At 51.0% G+C, this 19411-nt stretch overlaps 1 protein-coding gene across 4 annotated transcripts in view; it reads left to right on the top strand.

Annotated features, from left to right (window-relative positions):
* The window catches only part of TSPOAP1 (TSPO associated protein 1), a 3327443-nt gene that overhangs the window by 1699232 nt on the left and 1608800 nt on the right, over nucleotides 1-19411 (top strand). The window lies entirely within an intron of this gene.

Genomic DNA, 19411 nt, shown 5'->3' with positions numbered 1-19411 from the left:
GACAGTAAAAAACCTTGGTGTACGATTTGACCAGGCTCTGTCTATGAAAGATCACGTCTCCCATACAGTTAGTGCTTGTTTTTTCACTCTGAGTCTTTTGAGGAAAGCCCTTCCTTATCTCCCGGACTCTCTTCGCAAGACACTTGTTCAAGCTCTTGTACTGAATAAATTGGACTATTGCAATGCCCTTATGGTCGCCGCTAATGAATCTGCCCTTAGTCGTCTGCAAGTGGTGCAAAACACTGCTGCTCGATTAGTCACCAATGCTCCATACAGATCAACCTCACTTCCTTTGCTGCGTCAACTCCATTGGTTGCCAGTGCGGAAACGGGTCAAGTTCAAGCTTTGCTGCTTGACACACAAAGCACTGTGGGGCCCAGGTCCTTCCTATCTGGCCGAGAGGCTCCACCATTATACCCCCAGCCGCGACCTGAGATCCCGCTCTAAATACCTGCTACTTATCCCTAGGACAAAGAGAACACAGTTAGGAGGTAAATCTTTCTCCTATCAAGCACCGTTCACCTGGAACCGGCTCGCCCTTCCTCTAAGACAATGTTCTGACTACCTCAAGTTCAGAAAGATTCTGAAAACCACCCTCTTCTCAGAATAACATCTCTCCATCCCCCCTGCACAGCTCTGCAAGCGCTGAGAGACCCCCTCGGGGGTGATTCACGCGCTATATAAACTATATAACATAACATAACAATACACATGTTCGCACCACTGCTCATAACGCTGCACTTTGAGACCATAAAGTACATTACACACCTCTCTCTCATGCTTTCAAATGCACATCCCACACATTCTGTTCCTAGCAAGGCTGTTCTACTCTCTGACAGCTCCCACTTTAAGACTACAAGATCACACTGAATAAATCTTCAGGGGGGAAAAGGCATATGCAGAACGTACATTCATGCTAGGGTAAAATGAAAAGCCAAAAGTCAATTAAAATGATGGTATTCAAAGGTCATCACGTGGTTTCAAACCAAAGGAGTGCCTCTAGCGCTACAGTTTCTCTTGTAGGGGATTTCCGTGTATAGTCATAATCATGTGAATAGTCCCGCCCATGTGCGTGGCCCCCGGAGCACTTCATTAGATATATCTTCTTAAGTTGTCATATTCTGCCTTTCTTCAGGAAGGCCTGCATAGACACTTAAGAGATAAAAAGACAATAATGCAGCCTAACCAACTAGGCTACACTGGCCCTTACTTCATCCTGAAGTGAAAAAAGATAGCCAATTTAACTTTAAAATTTAGCAATTTTTACTGAGTTTCAAACTTAAAAAACTCCCCTTCACAAAACTCCTTTTTTCATGATAGAGATGAGAAAGGTTGAAAAGAGAAGCCCCCGATAGGCTGCCATTGTGTGTCTGCAAATGAATACCGTCCCTTTAAGAGTCTCCAGAGACCCTCGGTATACCATGATGCAGAGGCAGTTGCTTTCAGTTCCTTTTTCTGGCTCCTACTAGCAGGACCCTGAAGCATTGAACTCTACCTTTTTCGGTATTTCATTCAAAGTTTAATTCAGTATTTGGATTTTTGCAGCTTCACTCGACGTCTTTAGCCTTTATCTACCTTCTGCTGTACTTTTTTGGCAGAATTTCTACAGTTTTCTTGTCAAGATGCTTCTCTGTTTGACAAGTGTCCTGACTGTGGTAGGAAGTAGGCCAAGTCTGATGCACACAAAGTCTGTAGTCTGTGTTTGCCTGTCCCTCATGTCCCTGATACCAGCTCTATTTGTAAGACCTTTTCCAGGCGCACCCTGCGTGACAGGGAGAAGATTCGGCTCCAAGGGTTGGAGCAGAGAAGACAGAAGGCAGCATCTACAGCCTCTGGGCAAGGTGAGGGTAAGTCCTCTATCAAAACCCATGCTTCGACCTCTGTGGGGCTCCCCGCTCGAAAAACAGCGGAAAAACGACACCGGTCCCGATCGACGATGACGACGTCGAGAGCCGGTATGACTACTATATGACTCAGGGCTCAGGGTCGAAGCGATGTTGACGCTCCAGGTCGGGGAGAAGAACAGCAAGATCTCGGACAAGATAACCGTCGCGGGTGTCCCCGCGTTCAACGTCAACTCAATGAAGATCGCCGTCGAGACATCATTGTTGTCAATCTGAGTCACACAGGCAACGGCAGTCGCCGTCGATGCGTCACTGATGATCGCCGTCGACGTCTAGGAGAAGGTCAAAGTCGAAGAGAAGGTCAACATCGATGGGCCATCGCCAACGTTCGATGTCGAGGTATCGTTCTGGGACTTGCTCCGTAGTGAGCCTGTCGACGTCGACAGGGAGTTCACGAACGTCGAGGGGGGAGGTCCGAATTTGAGTCCTGTGCGCCTTCTTTGCAGCCAGCTCGCAAACGGAGGAGGCTGATCTCTTCTTCATATTCTGAGTACTCGCGTACCTATTCACCATCAAGGATGCCTCCTGCTCCTAGTCAGCCAGTGGCCCTGCCAGTGACACCGCCACCACCGCCAAGTCCTTCTCCTCCGCCTCCTTCTCTGCCTCAGCCCACGGCTCCTCAGCCCACGTGTCCAGCAGAGCCTTCGAAGACCAAGGTCTCGGCCGAGGCATCGCTCTCATAGATACCACGGTCTTCCACACAATCTCATCACCACCGCTACGAGAGATCCCGCTCCTGGCATACCAGGCATACGTCTTCTACGAGTATGGGGAGGTACTCACCTACTCTAACGGATTCCCCTCCTCAGAGAGTGTCACCCGTTGATGATGTCTCCACCTTTCAGGAGTTTCTGGTTAGAGGGGCGTCAAAACTTAACATTCTTTTGTCTACTTCTGTGCGGTCAACAACAGTGATATTTGAAACTCTCCAGCAGAGACAAACATCTCGTCCATTGTTTCCGTTGGTGCCTGGCTTAGTGGAACCGGCTATGGCACTGTTCTTGACACCATCTTCTATCAAATCTGCGCCTTCTAGGTTACAGAAGAAATATCGCCCACCTGATTCGGATCCTGCCTTCCTCCGACTGTTCCCCACCCCGGACTCTGTCATAGTGGTGGCGGCAAGGAAACAGCATGCTACGGCTCCGACTTCAACGGTACCACCGGATAAGGAAAGCCGTAAGCTGGATTCGGTGGGGAGAAAGGTTTGCAACTTCGCAGCTACATCCATGAAGGCAGCCAGCTCTGCTGCCTTGCTGGGCCGGTATGACAGATCCCTGTGGGAGTCGCTTCAGCAATTTGTGGACCTCCTGCCCAGGGACAAGTGGGAAGAGTTTCAGGGGATAGTGAACGAGGGTCTGATGGTTTTGAATCAAGTAATCAGCGCTGCAGCGGATACTTCACTCCTGTCAGCCCATGGGTATATCCATGAAGTTGCTCTCTGGAGACATTCCTGGCTTCGTCTTACCTCACTGAAGACTGAGGCGCAACAGCGCATTTCTAATCTACCGTTCTCTGGCATGACTCTCTTTGGCTCACATGCGGATGATGAAATGGCCCGCATGAAGACTGAAATGGAGACTTGGAAATGGTTCCAGGCAGGTCGCTCCCCTCTCCCAGCTGCTCCTCCCTCCCACCTCCCCTTCTTATGGTGGCCGCTGCGCAGTGAAGGGAGCGACCATTGACCCTGGTTCCAGGCAGGTCGCTTCCCACGCCACGCAGCTCCACCTGCCTGTGCCCATGCTCTGTGCCCAGCTGCTGCTCCTGCTGAATGGAGTTCGAGGCCCGCCTCCGTAGGTTTACCTCTGTTATTTGCACTGTTACTGTACTACTGTTGTCTAAATTGTACTGTATTTCTGGTTTTGTTCTGTGATCATCGTTTTTTTATTTCCCCACCCTTTGTGCCCCTTTTTGCCTTATGTTTGCTTTTCACCGTTCCTCTCTCCCGTTTTCCCGCCACTGCGTCCCATGTGGCCCCGCCCCCCACTCACCTATTGGCCCGCTCCCCCCTCCCAGCTGCTCCTCCCTCCCACCTCCCCTTCTTATGGCGGCCGCTGTGCGGCCGCGCGCAGCGGGCTCGCCTAAGGCAAGCCCGTCTGCACCCGTCTGCGCCTGGACCGCGCCCAGCGCAAGAGCCCCTGGCCCCCACGACGCCCGTCTCCGCTACGACTCCAGCTCCCTCCACTCTCTCAACGCCGGACGATCACGCACCTGCTGCCTGGCCGCCCCGAAGTGCACCCAAAGACCCTTCTCCTGCCGGAACTGCAGCTTCACCAGCATCCGGCCCGCCAACCCACCTAACAAAGAACCCAGCTAACTCAGATGCATCCTTCTCAACACCCGCTCCACCCGCAAACACGCCGTTGAACACTGGGACCTACTCGACGCCAACACCCCAGACGTTGCCTTCCTGACAGAGACCTGGCTGAACTCCTCCTCGGCACCTGACATCGCCATTGCCATCCTGGAAGGCTACAAGATCACCCGCAGGGACCGCACCAACGGAGTAGGAGGGGGAATCGCCATCGTCCACAGGAACACTCTCAAAGTCTCGACAAACACCGACGACACCCTCAGCACCGCCGAACACCTACACTTCCCGATCCACACCGACCCCAACACCACCCTCAGAGGAACCCTCGTCTAGAGACCCCCCCGGACCTTGACCACCGTTCAGCAACTCCATCGCCGACTTCGTCAGCACACACGCCCTCGCCTCCATGGACTACATCCTCCTCGGGGACCTGAACTTCCACCTCGAGAACAACAACGACTCCAACTCTTCCACCCTGATCGACCACCTCGGACTCAGTCAATTCGTCACAACACCCACCCACTCCGCCGGCCACACGCTCAACCCCATCTTCTCCGCAAACTCCCACGTCGCCTTCAACCGCACCACCGAACTCCACTGGACCGACCACCGTTGCATCCACTTCACCTTACGGAAACCCACCACGCACCATCGCACCCAACAGATGCCTCGCCGCTGCTGGAGCAAAGTCACCGAAGACCAGCTAACCACCACCCTCGCCCGGAGCCCACCCGCAGACCCGATCGACCCCGACACCGCTGCCCGCAACCTCAGACAGTGGATCGACGACTACACCAACACCCTTGCCCCGCTCAAGAAACCCGCCAACAGCCACACCAGAAAGAAAGCCAGCTGGTTCACTGATGTCCTCCAGACCTCCAAGCAAACCTGCCGAAAGCTGGAGAAGAACTGGATCCGTGAACGAACACCGGAAAGCTACACAGCCCACAAGAACGCCACCCACAGACACCACCATCTCATCAGATCCGCCAAAAGAGTCTCCTTCAAAGACCGCCTAGACAACAATGCACACAACAGCAAAGAGCTCTTCAACATCGTGAAGGAACTCTCCAACGCCAGCTCCAACACCAATGACATCCCACCCTTGCAAGACCTGTGTGACCTGCTGGCCACCTTCTTCCACCGTAAGATCGCAGACATCCACGACAGCTTCAACGCCGCGTCCGCCCCGACAACCGCCGTGTCCTCCGCCCCCACGACCAACACACGCACCAACCGCCTGCTCTCCTGGACCAACATCAACGACGACGACACCATCAAGATCATAAACACCATCCACTCCGGATCCCCGTAAGACTCTTGCCCACACCACATCTTGAACAAAGCCAGCACCACCATCGCACCCCATCTCCGGAAAGCTGTCAACATCTCCTTCGAGACAGCAACCTTCCTAGAGAGCTGGAAGCACACCCAGATCAACGCCTTACTCAAGAAACCCAAGGCGGACCCCATGGACCTCAAGAACTTCCGACCCATCTCCCTGCTCCCGTTCCCAGCGAAGGTAATCGAGAAGGCCGTCAACAAACAACTGACCAGCTTACTCGAGGAGAACAGCATCCTGGACCCATCCCAGTCCGGGTTCCAATGACATCAGGACCCTGCTAGACAACAGAGAAACCGCGGTCCTCATCCTCCTGGACCTGTCAGCCGCCTTCGACACGGTCTGCCACTGCACACTACGAATACGCCTCCACGACGCCGGGATCCAAGAGAAGGCTCTGGACTGGACCACCTCCTTCCTCTCCGGCAGAACACAGAGCGTCCGCCTTCCCCCCTTCCGCTCCGAAGACATCGAGATCATTTGCGGCGTACCCCAGGGCTCATCCCAACGCTGTTCAACATCTACATGGCACCGCTCGCCCGACTGCACGACCTCAACATCATCTCTTACGCTGATGACACCCAGCTGATCCTCTCCCTCACCAAGGACCCCCAAACTGCAAAAACCAACCTCCACGAAGGAATGAAGGCTGTCGCCGACTGGATGAGAAACAGCCGACTGAAGCTCAACTCGGATAAGACGGAGGTCCTCATCCTCGGTCCCACCCCCTCGGCCTGGGACTCCTCTTTGGTGGCCAACTGCACTAGGAACAGCTCCAACACCCACCGACCACGCACGCAACCTATGGGTCATCCTCGACTCCACCCTCTCCATGACGAAGCAGGTCAACGCCGTTTCTTCCTCTTGCTTCAACACCCTCCGCATGCTCCGCAGGTTCTACAAGGGGATCCCCACCGAAACGAGAACGGTCACCCAGGCCCTCGTCAGCAGCAGACTGGACTACGGAAACGCCCTCTATGCAGGAGCCTCAGCCGAACTCCTGAAACGGCTCCAACGCATCCAGAATGCCTCTGCATGCCTGATCCTTGACATCCCCCGCCGCAGCCACATCACACCCCACCTGAGAGACCTGCACTGGCTCCCCGTCAACAAGTAGATAACCTTCAAGCTCTTCACCAACGCACACAAAGCTCTCCACAACACCGGACCAGCGACCTCAACAGCCGACTCAGCTTCAACACCCCCACCCGCAAGCTCCGCTGACCATGCCCTTGCCACTGTCCCCCGCATCCGAAGAGCGACCTCCGGCGGCAGATCCTTCTCCCACCTCGCCGGCAAGACCTGGAACACCCTCCCCATCCACCTACGGCAGACCCACACCTGCTGACCTTTAAAAGACTCCTCAAGACCTGGCTCTTCGAACAGTAGCGGCACTTTTCCCCCCTACCCCCCCAGCGCCTAGAGACCCTCACGGATATGTAGTGCGCTTTACAAATGCTATGATTGATTGATTGAAGGCTGTAGGTGTAGAGAAACCTAAGGAACAGTGAAAAACCTTTCGCCCCTTCCAACTGCGTTATTCCTCCCAGAGTTTCCAACGATCTCAGGGCTGTCAGTCCAACCAACAACAGCAGTTTCAGCGGTCTTTTCAGCTGTTTCAGAAACGCCAGTTGCGAGGATGGTCTAACCAGCAGTCTGCACAAGGGAACAAGGCCCCTGCTGGTTCCAAGCCCTGAAGGGTTCCTTCCCCCTCGTCCGTTACCCACTCCGGTGGGGGGAAGCATGCAAAATTATCTGGCAGAGTGGCGGAAAATAACTCAGGACAATTGGGTGCTGAATATTGTTCGGAGTGGATACTCGCTACGTTTTACAAGCCCTCCTCCGTCGATTCCTCCAACTCGCTCACGCTACATGCTACACGAGTCACAGTGGGAGGCCAACATGTTCGTACAGAAAAGGCGGATAGAACTGGTTCCCCTGGCACAAGGAGGAACAGGATTGTATTCTCGGTTCTTTCTAGTCCGCAAGAAAGACAAGAACGAGTTCAGACCCATCCTCGACTTGCGACAGGCAAACAAATGGGTTCGCAGAGAAAAGTTTTGGATGTTGTCCTTGCATCAAATCTACCCTCAACTTCATCAGGGAGACTGGCTATGCGCAATAGATCTTCAAGACTCATATTTTCACGTACCCATAGTGAGGAAACATCGCATGTTCCTGCGATTCACAGTGGGCAACAACCTCTATCAATACTCTGTGCTTCCTTTTGGCCTGAAGTCAGCGCCCCGTACATTTTCCAAATGCATGGCCGTAGTTGCTGCACACCTAAGGAAGAACAAGGTGTTTGTCTACCCGTATCTAGACGACTGGCTGATCAAGGCAGCTACGTCTCAGGAAGCGCAACTGCATTTCAATCGGACTTCCAATCTCCCACTTCGTTTGGGCCTCCACATCAACCTCACGAAGTATGTCTCGACTCCTGTCCAATGTCTACAGTACCTGGGAGCCATCATCGATACACACACGGCAAACGTGTGTCCTTCGGAGGAGAGACGCTTATCGATCCTTCGGAAAGCTCAAGCTCTCTTGACCATGCCCTCCCCTACGGTGAGGAAGGTCTCTCCTGGGCTCCATGGCCTCCTGTATCTTCCTCTTCCTCACTCCAAACGCACGTCTCCATAGGAGACCCCTGCAAGAATGTCTGGAGGATCAGTGGGACCAGAAACTGGGGGATTGGGAAGACAGGATTCAGCTGTCGCAACAGGCTCTCCAGTCCATTCGATGGTGGTGTTCTCCCTGCAATCTTCTCCGCTGGATTCCCTTCTACAAGGAGATACCGACACAAACCATAGTGATGGATGCGGATGCTTCTTTCCACGGCTGCGGTGCACATTCCGACCACCTTCAGATACAGGGCATGTGGTCCCGGAAAGAGACCAAGTACCACATCAACTTCCTGGAACTTCTAGCAGTTCATTTTGCGCTGAAATCCTTCCAGCGTCGTTTCACACCAGTTCCCTGCTTGTCCAGACGGACAATACGACCACAATGTTCTACCTTAACAAGCAGGGGGGCTCGAGATCTCGGGTGTTTTCTCAGAAAGCCTAGGCCATCTGGAACTGGCTGTTGGCCAGGGGCCTGCCCATCACAGCAACTCACCTCCCAGGTGTTCAAAATGCTCAGGCAGACGCGCTCAGCAGACTCATTCAAGAAAATCACGAATGGGTCTTAAACGACGAAGTGGTGCGAGACATCTTCGGAAGATGGGGTATTCCAGAGGTCGATCTGTTCACTACCGCGCAAAACAGCAAATGCCACGACTTCGCCTCCAGGTTTTACCAACCGGGGACTCTGGGGAATGCACTGTGGATCAACTGGTCAGGCGGCTTTCTCTACGCTTTTCCGCCAATTTCCCTGATCTCGACAGTACTGATCAAGCTCTCACAATCACGGGCCAAGAGGATACTCATTGCTCCAGAGTGGCCCCGTCAGTGGTGGTTCACAGACCTACTTCACCGTCTCTCCTGCCACATCTCCGTCTTCCATGCCGGCCGGATCTTCTGACGAAGTTCGGCGGACAAATGGTGCACTCCAATGTCTCGTCGTTGAATTTGGTGGCATGGCTCCTGAGTTAGTTGAGTACAGACATTTTAATCTCCCTCGGGACTGTATGGAGATACTGAAGGAGGCCAAACAACCATCTACACGCACGTCCTATGCATATAAATGGAAGAGATTTTGCATATGGTGTGCATCTAAGAATTTGGAACCTACCTCCTGCAAGGAAGATGTCATCCTTCCTTACTCGCTACACTTGGCTCAATCTGGCCTTCAGTTTCATTCGATTAAATTTCACCTGGCAGCTTTAACTGCTTATAGGAAATGTCCTTCACAAACTTCCTTTTTTTAAATCCCACTCATCAGAGATTTTCTTGAAGGATTGAAGAAAGTGTTTCCTCACATTAGGCGTCCTTCGCCTCTTTGGGAGCTCAATGTGGTTCTTTCTTGACTGATGAGGGAACCGTTTGAACCCATTCATATGACCTCTCTTCAGCATCTGTCTTGGAAGACTGCTTTCCTTGTGGCCCGCTGGGTTAGCAAACTAAAGGCATTATGTTGTAAAGAGCCATATATAGTTTTTCATTCCTCTAAGGTAGTTATGAGGACTCAACCTAAGTTCCTCCCTAAAGTAGTTTGAGTTTCATGTGAACCAAACTATTACATTGCCTACATTCTTTCAGAATACCTCTTCTCCTGCTGAGAAGTCGCTTAATTCCCTTGATGTCAGGAGGGTCTTGAATGAATGAATGAATACGCATTTGTATAGCGCATGGCTACCAATAGGCATCCCTGCGCTTACTCATGACACCTCATTCAGCAGGCACAACTCAGAGAAAAAGGAAGGTCTTCAACTGTTTCCTAAAACTAAAGTAATTAGAATCCAAGCGAATGTGCTCAGGCAAGCGATTCCATAGCATAGCTACTTTGTATGAAAATAGACGACCTCCGGAGCGAGCTCGCTTGATCATAGGCACTCTGAGCAAATATTTATGCTTAGATCGCAGCATTCTATTGGGAGCATAAAGTTGGACCAGCGACTGAATCAAAGGAGATCCTTTCCCAGCGATGGCCTTGTGAGCAATGCACAGGGCCTTAAAACCTATCCTGGCCTGAACCGGGAGCCAGTGCAGGGCAGCCAATGCTGGCTTAGCTGAACTATGTTTGGGAATGTTCATAAGTAGGTGGGCAGCGCAGTTCTGAACAATTTGTGACCTATTGGTAGTTCCCAAGGGGGCACCAAGGTACACTGCATTTGCATAGTCCAGTCGCGAAAGTATAAGCGCCTGGACTAACACCCGTCTAGCATCAAAAGGAAGAAGAGGGATAATCTTCCTTATCATCCTGATCTGTCCATAGCAGCTAGCTGCCACCTTACACGCCTGTTCTTTTAAATCAAGCTTGCAGTCAAGCCAAATTCCTAAGCTCTTAATATTAGTCTTTGGTACAGGCGGCGTACCTAGACAGCTGGGCCAAGAAGCTTCAATGCTAGTAGGGACATTATGCCCAAGAAGCATAAGTTCAGTTTTTGCAACATTAAGCTTCAAGAATGACTTGTCCATCCAGTCCGAAATCTTTCCCAAACAAGATATAAGACCCGGTTCTGTTTTTCCTTTCTGGCTTAAAGACACCACTAACTGTGTGTCATCTGCATAGGTGACAATCTGGATCCCCCAAGGGTACACCAATTAAGCTAAGGATCTCATGTAAATTTTAAACCTGGTAGGGCTAAGAGTTGATCCCTGGGGGACTCCACACTGCAAAGGGATGTGCTCTGATGCAGCTTCACCCTCAAAGACACAAAAAGAGCAATTCTCCAGAAAGGACTGAAGCCAACAAAGCGCCGCTCCCTTTACACCCACCTCCTTAAGTCTCTGAATCATAAGTTGATGATTGACTGTGTAGAAGGCTGCGCTAAGATCCAAAAATATTAGAGCTGCGCAGCCTCCGTCATCCAAGATCTTCCTAGTCTCCTCAATCACAACAAGGAGTGCGGTCTCAGTACCCTGTTGGCATCTAAAGCCTGTCTGGGAGGGATGCAGGCACTTATTGTCCTCAAGAAATGAGGACAGGGCCGAGTTGACATGTTTTTCAGCCAGTTTGCTAATTCCTGGCAACAAGGAAATCGGCCGATAATTCGCCCAATCCTCTGGGTCAAGATTAGTCTTTTTTTTAGCAATGCCTTAACCCTGGCCTGTTTCCAGAGAGGAGGCACCACTCCACTACACAGGGAGGAATTTATCACATCCTGTATGACTGGAGAGACTATGTCAGGAATTAGATTCAGAATAGACGAAGGGGCCGGATCAGAAGGGGAGCCTGATTTCAACTGTCTGAGAAGTTCCTGCGTGGAAGATAAGGAGAGAGGAGGAAACTCCTTCAGCAGCGTTTGCTTTTCCACAATAACACCGTCCCCCAAAAGATTGAGATTTGAGAATGTGTTATAAATCCTTTGGACTTTAGAGGAAAAGTATTCTGCAATTTCATCACACCTCTGCTGGGCATTATCAGGAGCCGGAAGAGGACTAGGGGAAGTAAGAAGGAACTTTCTAATTTTAAAAAATTCCCGTGGAGAATTGGCAGCCAAAATGATCTTATCATGATAGAAGCTCGATTGAGCTTCCTTTATTTCATTTTTGTACAATTTAATTGCTTCTCTGTATTTAACTTTTTTACTCACCGAGTAATCCCTTCTCCAGCTTCTTTCCAATTTTTTACATGATTGTTTCAGTTGCCTCAAAGTCTGGAAATACCAGGGCTTTTTATTGATTCCCATACGATGATAGAATTCTTTCCCACGAAGCACTGAATCAAGAGTAGATTCAAGCCAGCTTTTATAGTTGTTTTTAGCAATAATGACGTTGGCCTGAGGTAAGGGGACTGCTTTATTTAACTCAGTGATGAACTTTCCTAGAGGTAATTTAGACCAGGCGCCACTACATTTCCTAATATTTATATGTGGCAACAGTGGAGCAGCCAATGTCAATGTCATTGAGAGTACAAAATGATCGGACCAAGGAATTGGAGTGAGGTCCGTTACTCTAAGATTTTGTAAATTTGAGAAAACCGGATCAAGCAAATGTCCATGAACGTGGGTAGGGCCGGACACTTTTTGTTTAAGTTGAAAGGTGTCCAGGCCATCGATTAACTCCAGGATGGCATTGGAAGGCAGTTCATCGAGATGTAAGTTAAAATCACCCAGAATAGAAAAATTGGAGAGGGGACTCGCCAAATTAGCCACAATATCTGGAAGCTCATTACAAAAGTTGGATGATGCTCCAGGAGGGCGGTAAATTAAAATTCCGGAAAAAGTATTGGTAGGAGAAAAACTAATTGAGAAGGCTAAGCTTTCACAGTGCAGTACAGGGTTAATAGTAGACCTACAACTGAAGTTTTCCATAATTAGGGGGTAAGGCTCGCACAATATCAAAGTTAGACTCCTTATTGAGCCAAGTTTCAGTAAGACATAAAATGTCCGGGCAGTTCTCCTCAATGAGTAAGTGTATCTTACTTGTAAGTCTTGAAGTTCTATTTGGACAAGACTAAGGATATTCGTAGATCAGACCAGTTATTTGTAAACTATGGCTCAGTCTGAACTGGTCTAGCTACCTCCAAACAATCCATTTCTAGGTGGATTGTTTCCTGTATTCAGCTGTGTTATCAGAAAGCCAACAAGAGTTAGTAAGCCTCAGGCTCACTCTACCAGAGGTACAGCAGCTACTGCGGCTTTACTTCGTAACGTACCTATTTCGGAAATCTGTAAGGCGGCCACTTGGAAGTCAGTCCATACATTTACTAAGCACTACTGCCTAGACACTGATGCTAGGGCAGATGCTCAGGTTTGGCAGGCTTCACTTCGGAATCTATTTGCACAATAGTGAGTTTGTTCTCTGTTTCTTCAACCTCTGGGCAGTTGTTTTGGGATGGACTTACTATACTATTCACATGATTATGACTATACACGGAAATCCCCTACAAGAGCAGGAGTGGTTTCTTACCTGTAACTCCTGTTCTCTCGTAGGGGTATTTTCGTGATAGTTATAAGCAACCCGCCCGCCTCCCCGGTGGCAGACAGAAACGTACCCAAGACTCAGCAGGCACTGTCTTTTTACGCCTTCAAAAAGAACTGAAAGTAACTGTCTCTGGTTGTGCATCATGAGATACCGGGGGTCTCTGGAGACTCTTAAAGGCACGGTATCCATTTGCAGACACATAATGGCAGCCCATGGGGGGGCTTCTCTGTCCAACCCATCTGAAAGAAACACCTTAGTTAGATTCCTCACCTTAGAATATCCCCAGGCGTCAGGCTGGATCCGGAAAGTTTTGTCAGCAATACCCCTGCGCGTTGCTAGGCGTCGTCTGCGGCTCCGCGTCCGTCGTCGGCGTCGTGCGCCGGGATGACGTCGTCGGAGTACTTAGATGCCACCCTCGCGCGCTGACGTCAGTTCTTCTTTTTTCCGTGCCAGACAGCGCCGATCCGGGAAGAGCTTAACCCTTAGTCATTTTATGACTAAACTTTTTGACTCTTTTGGTCTCTTGTCGACTCGACTCTGGTGCCGGTAGGATGCCGGGGTTCAAACCCTGCGACTCCTGTCACCGACTGATGTCGGTTACGGACCATCATCGCCGGTGCCTGTTCTGCTTGGGGGCCGACCACGATTCCGAGCCGTACCTCGGCTGCCGGGCCCTGATTTCGAAGACTAGGCGGGAGCGGTCCCGCAAGCTCCTGGAGTACCGGCAGTCACCACCACTCGTCCGGTTCCAAGTCTTCGGGTAAGTCGAAGCATGATAAGCAGTCCAAGAGGCGACATCGCTCTTCGGGCTCCCCTCGCCGGTCGCGCGACTCGGCTGAGGGCTCGGGTGGTACCACACACGCGGCTCCGTCAGAGCCGCAGGAGTCACGTCCGTCCCCATACCCGCCGGTCCCTGGGACCGACGCGACTCCAGCGGAGATCAGTCCCTTCCTCTCTGCCATGAGCGGCCTGGCTCCGCCGTCGACGCCTTCGGGCCCCGCGGGCTCGACTGGGGGGCCCCGGTGCCGTCGTCGACTCCGGTCCCGACGCCGCAGGTCCCCACGGGATGTAGGCCTGGATCCCAGATGACGCCGGTCGATCTCACGACCCCTCCGCCGGCGTCGCCTCCAGTAGCACCTCCGGCGCTGCCTTCGGACGACGCCGTTCCCCGGTTTAGTCCCGATCCAGGCCCGGCGTCGGAGCAGCGCCGCCTGGCGCCGCGTCCGATGCCGATGGGTGGCTGTGAGAAGTTGGCCTGATATATGGTGTCACTAGTTCTAGTGTACACCTTGTATCAGTCCAAACAACCCTTATGGTGATTGGTTGTAAAGTCAACCTTATAGACCAGCTATCCTAGCGGTAGCATGGACAAGAGCAGTCTTAGGCTAAACTCTGTATGGCATGTGAAGCCAGCTGTTATACCATTACAATCCCTTGAATACCAAATGAAAGGACACCACACCAGGTATATATAAAAGTAGAATGTATTTATTCTAACATATACCCTCAGCACTCTTTATGAGTTCAGAGGTCTAAGTACAAACAATTTCTTAAGTAGCATACGTTAAGTTACACAGGAAAATACAGTTAGGCCCGGGGGCCACGCAAACCATATACTAAGAAAGTGGTATAAGTACCACGTCACGAACAGGGAGTAGGCCTAGGGCCTAGGGAATCGCTGGGGCTACACTACCCTACCAATAGTTAGGTAGTGGGAGGCCCACGGGAAGCGTATGCAGAGTGGAAACACACACGCGGGTTACATTAAAGTCAATGGGAATGTAATAGTCAGAAATAGGAAGAATAAGAACTTCCGAAGTAACTAGGAGGAAGCAACTAAAGACTTAGACACTTGGATAGTCAATATCCACTGGAGCACCGGAGTACTCGCTTTACCTCACCCACAGGAGACGGGTGCATAGGTGTGAAGATGTGTCGGGTGTCGTCGCTGGATCCTATGGATGCCTGAAGAACAGATGCTGGCAGGCGGCCAGGAGGAAGATGTCTGGTGGACCCAAGGATGGATCTTGATGGAAGAACACCTGCAACCAGAGGGGACAAAGTCTGGGTCACTAGCCAGTGACCGTGTGGAACCAGGAAGGAACCAGGCGATGTCGTACAGAACACAGGTGATGTCTTGAAGTTTGTCTCTGCAGCTGCGTGGACCAGGAGGCGTCGAGGATGTCCCGCGAAGGATCTTGCTGATGGCAGAGTCGACGTCCTGATTGGAGTCAACAAGCCTTGGCAAAGGCACCCCACGCGGAAATGGAACTTCGCTTCAGGTGTAGACCAGGAAGGTCTGAGGTGCTTCTCTTTCACAGGGAAGCAAGGGCCAATCTGGAGGAGCCAAACCAGCGGTGGAAAGTTAAGGGTTCGTCGTCACTGAGGCTACTAGCCAACGGGCCAGCAACCGGACAGACGCGTCAAGCAGGAAAATGCAGAAGGGCCCCACGCAGAACTCGTGGAGTGTGGAGGGCTGATCTTCGGTGCAGATGGTGCTCGGGGTTGGGGCTTCTCAATCCCCAGAGCACAACTTCGAAGATGTCTCAGAAGCTGCGCTGTGAGCTACTTGCCAATTTTCCCAGGTAGCCGGTCCCATGTCTCTCGTCGCCTCCACGGATTTCGGCTCGGCTGTGGATGTGGATCAGGGTCGGAGAAGTCTGGAAGTCAAGGCGCTGGTCGGGCTCTGCAGTCGGTTCCTCGTAGAACTTGGGCAAAGCAAACGGCAGGTCGCTTGATGGTGCCTGTTTTCACAGGGTGGCCACTCCTTGGCCACAAGGGAGATTCTTCAGTCTTCTTGTTGTCGAATGTCGAAGGTCCAGAGTTTCGTGTCTAGTTTCAGTTCAGGATAATCCAAAGTCCTAGGGACTCAGCTCTCACTCTAATACTAATCTGGGGGGCTGGATTACCTGCTAGGTCCGTCCTATGGGTGGGACCAGGGAGGGGGGTTGTTACACCCCCTTCCCTTTGTCCAGTTTCGCGCCAGGGCTGGGGCTGGAGTGCCCCAGCACCAGTTTGAACCGGGCTATGCATGGGACACCTTGTGTGCCCCAGGCAGTGTCTCGTTTCTTTCATCCCTCCCTGCCCCAATACACTAAGTCCTGTCTGGAGTGGTGCTAGCACCTCCCAAGGCAGGAAACCTATTGTCCAAGCCTCCCTCGCTGGAAGGACTCCCAGCAGCAGGAGGTCAGACTTGTGTCCGTGGCAGCAGCATCCATTTTGTGATGCTGGGGCTCTGGTTAACTGTAACCGAGTAAGTAGGATTTTAACATGTCTTCTCCCCCTAGAAGGGGGGAATACTATCCTCATCGCCAGAAATGGTGTGGGGGTAGTATTCCAAAGTGTTAGACACCTTACACGACATGTTTTGATATAGCCAAACCATAGTTACCATAACTGCGAGGATTATAAGGCACTTTAAGAGTATATGGTAGGCGATATCATAGAACAGCTATAAGGACATGGTTCCGAAAGCTGCAGACAGGCTCAGCTCACGCTAGAGCACCATCTCACATGTTACCAAGCACTCTGCCTCCAGGATTGTTAAGGCCTGCCATAGGAGTGGCTTACAGGTTACCCATGTGTCTATATACAAGGTAGGTATAGGAATACTATACCTAAGCAAGGGGTGATTACACGACCTTGCCCCAGCTGAGTGATCAGCCAGTTGTGTCATTATGGGAGGCCAGCCAGGGGTGGCATAATACATGCTGCAGCCCCTGGTAGGCCTAGGGTACACCTATGCCCTGGGTACCTAAGGTACACTGTACAGGGACCCATAAGGTGATCCTTACCAATTGGGTTATGTACCAAAAGTACATAGTATGAGTTTAGAGAGAGAACAGCTGGGCTGTGGGTCTGATTAGCAGGCCCACAGCCACATCTAAGTCGAAAGCCAGTGAAGCAAAAAGTGGGGGTGACCATAGGAAGCAGACCCTACTCTCCTACACAACCCCCCCCCAAACTTAGGGACATTAAACTAACCTTGACCAGTTGAGTCTTAATGTTCTAAGTGGAAATATCTGGAGAGTCCATCTGCATTGGCATGGTCAGTCCCAGGTCTATGTTCCACTGTAGGGAAATGGACCACCTAAGAAGTTTGGGATTTTCACCCTTCATCTGATTTAGCCACAAGAGGGGCTTATGGTCTGTCTGAATCTTGAAGTGAGTGCCAAACAAGTATGGCCTCAGCTTCTTCAGGGCCCAAACCACAGCAAAGGCCTCCCTCTCAATAGCTGACCAACGTTTCTCTCTAGGGGTCAGCCTTCTACTTATAAAAGCAATGGGCTGGTCTTGACCATCTACATTCAGTTGTGAAAGAACAGCTCCCACACCTAACTCAGAAGCATCTGTCTGGACAATGAACTCTTTGGAGTAGTCTGGACTTTTCAGAATAGGTGCACTGCACATGGCCTGCTTCAGGTCATCAAATGCTTTTTGACAGCTTACTGTCCACTGAACTTTCTTTGGCATCTTCTTGGAGGTCAAGTCATTAAGTGGTGTCACTATGGACCCATAGTTCTTAACAAACTTTCTGTAGTACCCAGTCAGGCCCAAGAAAGCTCTGACCTGAGTCTGGGTAGTTGGAGGAGCCCAGTCCTTTATGGTCTGGATCTTGCTCTCCAGTGGTTGAACCTGACCCCCACCAACTAGGTGGCCCAGGTATACAACCTTGCTCTGCCCTATCTGGCACTTAGTGGCCTTGATAGTGAGGCCTGCCTTTTGCAGGGCCTCTAAAACATTCCTCAGGTGGACCAGGTGATCCTTCCAGGTGGAGCTAAAGACAGCAATATCATCAAGATAAGCTGCACAATAATCATCCAACCCAGTAAGGACTTGATTCACCAACCTTTGGAAAGTGGCAGGTGCATTCTTCAAGCCAAAGGGCATTACCACAAATTGATAATGTCCTCCTGGGGATGAGAAAGCAGTTTTGGCTTTTGCACTCTCAGCTAGCCTGATTTGCCAGTAGCCTGCTGTCAGGTCAAATGTACTCAGAAACTTGGCAGCTACCAATCTGTCAATGAGTTCATCTGCCCTAGGTATTGGGTGGGCATCTGTCCTAGTGACAGCATTGAGACCTTTGTAGTATACGCAAAACCTCATCTCTCTCTTACCATCTTGGGTGTGAGGTTTTGGCACAAGAACTACAGGACTAGCCCAAGGGCTCTCTGAAGGTTCAATGACTCCCAGCTCCAACATCTTTTGTAACCCAATCTTTATGCAGTCCCTGACATGGTCAGGTTGCCTGTAGATTTTACTCTTCACAGGCAGACTGTCACCAGTGTCCACCTCATGGGTGCACCAGTTTGTCTGACTTGGGGTCAGAGAGAACATATGTCTGTAGGCCTGTAGAACTTGTCTGCAGTCCTGTTGCTGATGATTAGTGAGGCTGTCTGAAAAGACCACACCATCAACTGAACCATCATCAGAGTTCTGAGTCAGCAGGTCTGGGAGAGGGTCACTTTCTTCCTCCTGCCCCTCATCTGTAGCCATGAGCAAGAACATGTCTTCCCTTTCAACATATGCCTTTAACCTGCTGACATGAAGCACCCTGTGGGGGCTTCTGGGAGTCCCAAGGACCACCACGTAGGTGACTTCTCCCTTCTGCTCAACAATAGTGTGGGGTCCAGACCATTTGTCCTGGAGTGCTGCTGGGGCCACTGGCTCCAACACCCACACTTTCTGTCCTGGCTGGTACACAGTCAGCACAGCCTTTTGGTCATGCCAAGCTTTTTGGAGTTCTTGGCTTGCCTCAAGGTTTTTAGAAGCCTTCTTCATATACTCTGCCATCCTTGAGTGGAGGTCAAGCACATAATCCACTATATCAAGCTTGGATTGTCTGAGATGTCTCTCCCATCCTTCCCTTACTAGACATACGGGTCCCCTTACAGGATGCCCAAACAAAAGTTCAAAAGGGCTGTAGCCAACCCCTTTTTGTGGGACCTCTCTGTAAGCAAACAGAAGGCAGGGTAAAAGGATGTCCCATCTTCGCCTAAGCTTGTCTGGTAAACCTTTTATCATCCCTTTTAGTGTCTTGTTGAACCTTTCAACAAGCCCATTGCATTGTGGGTGATAGGGTGTAGTGAATTTGTAGTTAACACCACACTCCTTCCACATTGCAGTCAGATATCCTGACATGAAGTTGGCATCTCTGTCAGAGACAACCTCCTTTGGAAACCCCACTCTGGAGAACACTCCCAGTAGGGCCCTTGCCACAACAGGAGCTGTTGTTGTCCTCAGGGGTATAGCTTCTGGGTACCTGGTGGCATGGTCCACTATCACCAGTATGAATCTGTGCCCAGATGCTGTTTGGGGT

Source organism: Triturus cristatus, chromosome 3_2, assembly GCF_964204655.1.
Source record: "Triturus cristatus chromosome 3_2, aTriCri1.1, whole genome shotgun sequence".
Taxonomy (NCBI): domain Eukaryota; kingdom Metazoa; phylum Chordata; class Amphibia; order Caudata; family Salamandridae; genus Triturus; species Triturus cristatus.
The sequence above is the reverse complement of the archived record's forward strand: the minus strand, read 5'-3'. Positions and strand labels throughout refer to the sequence as shown.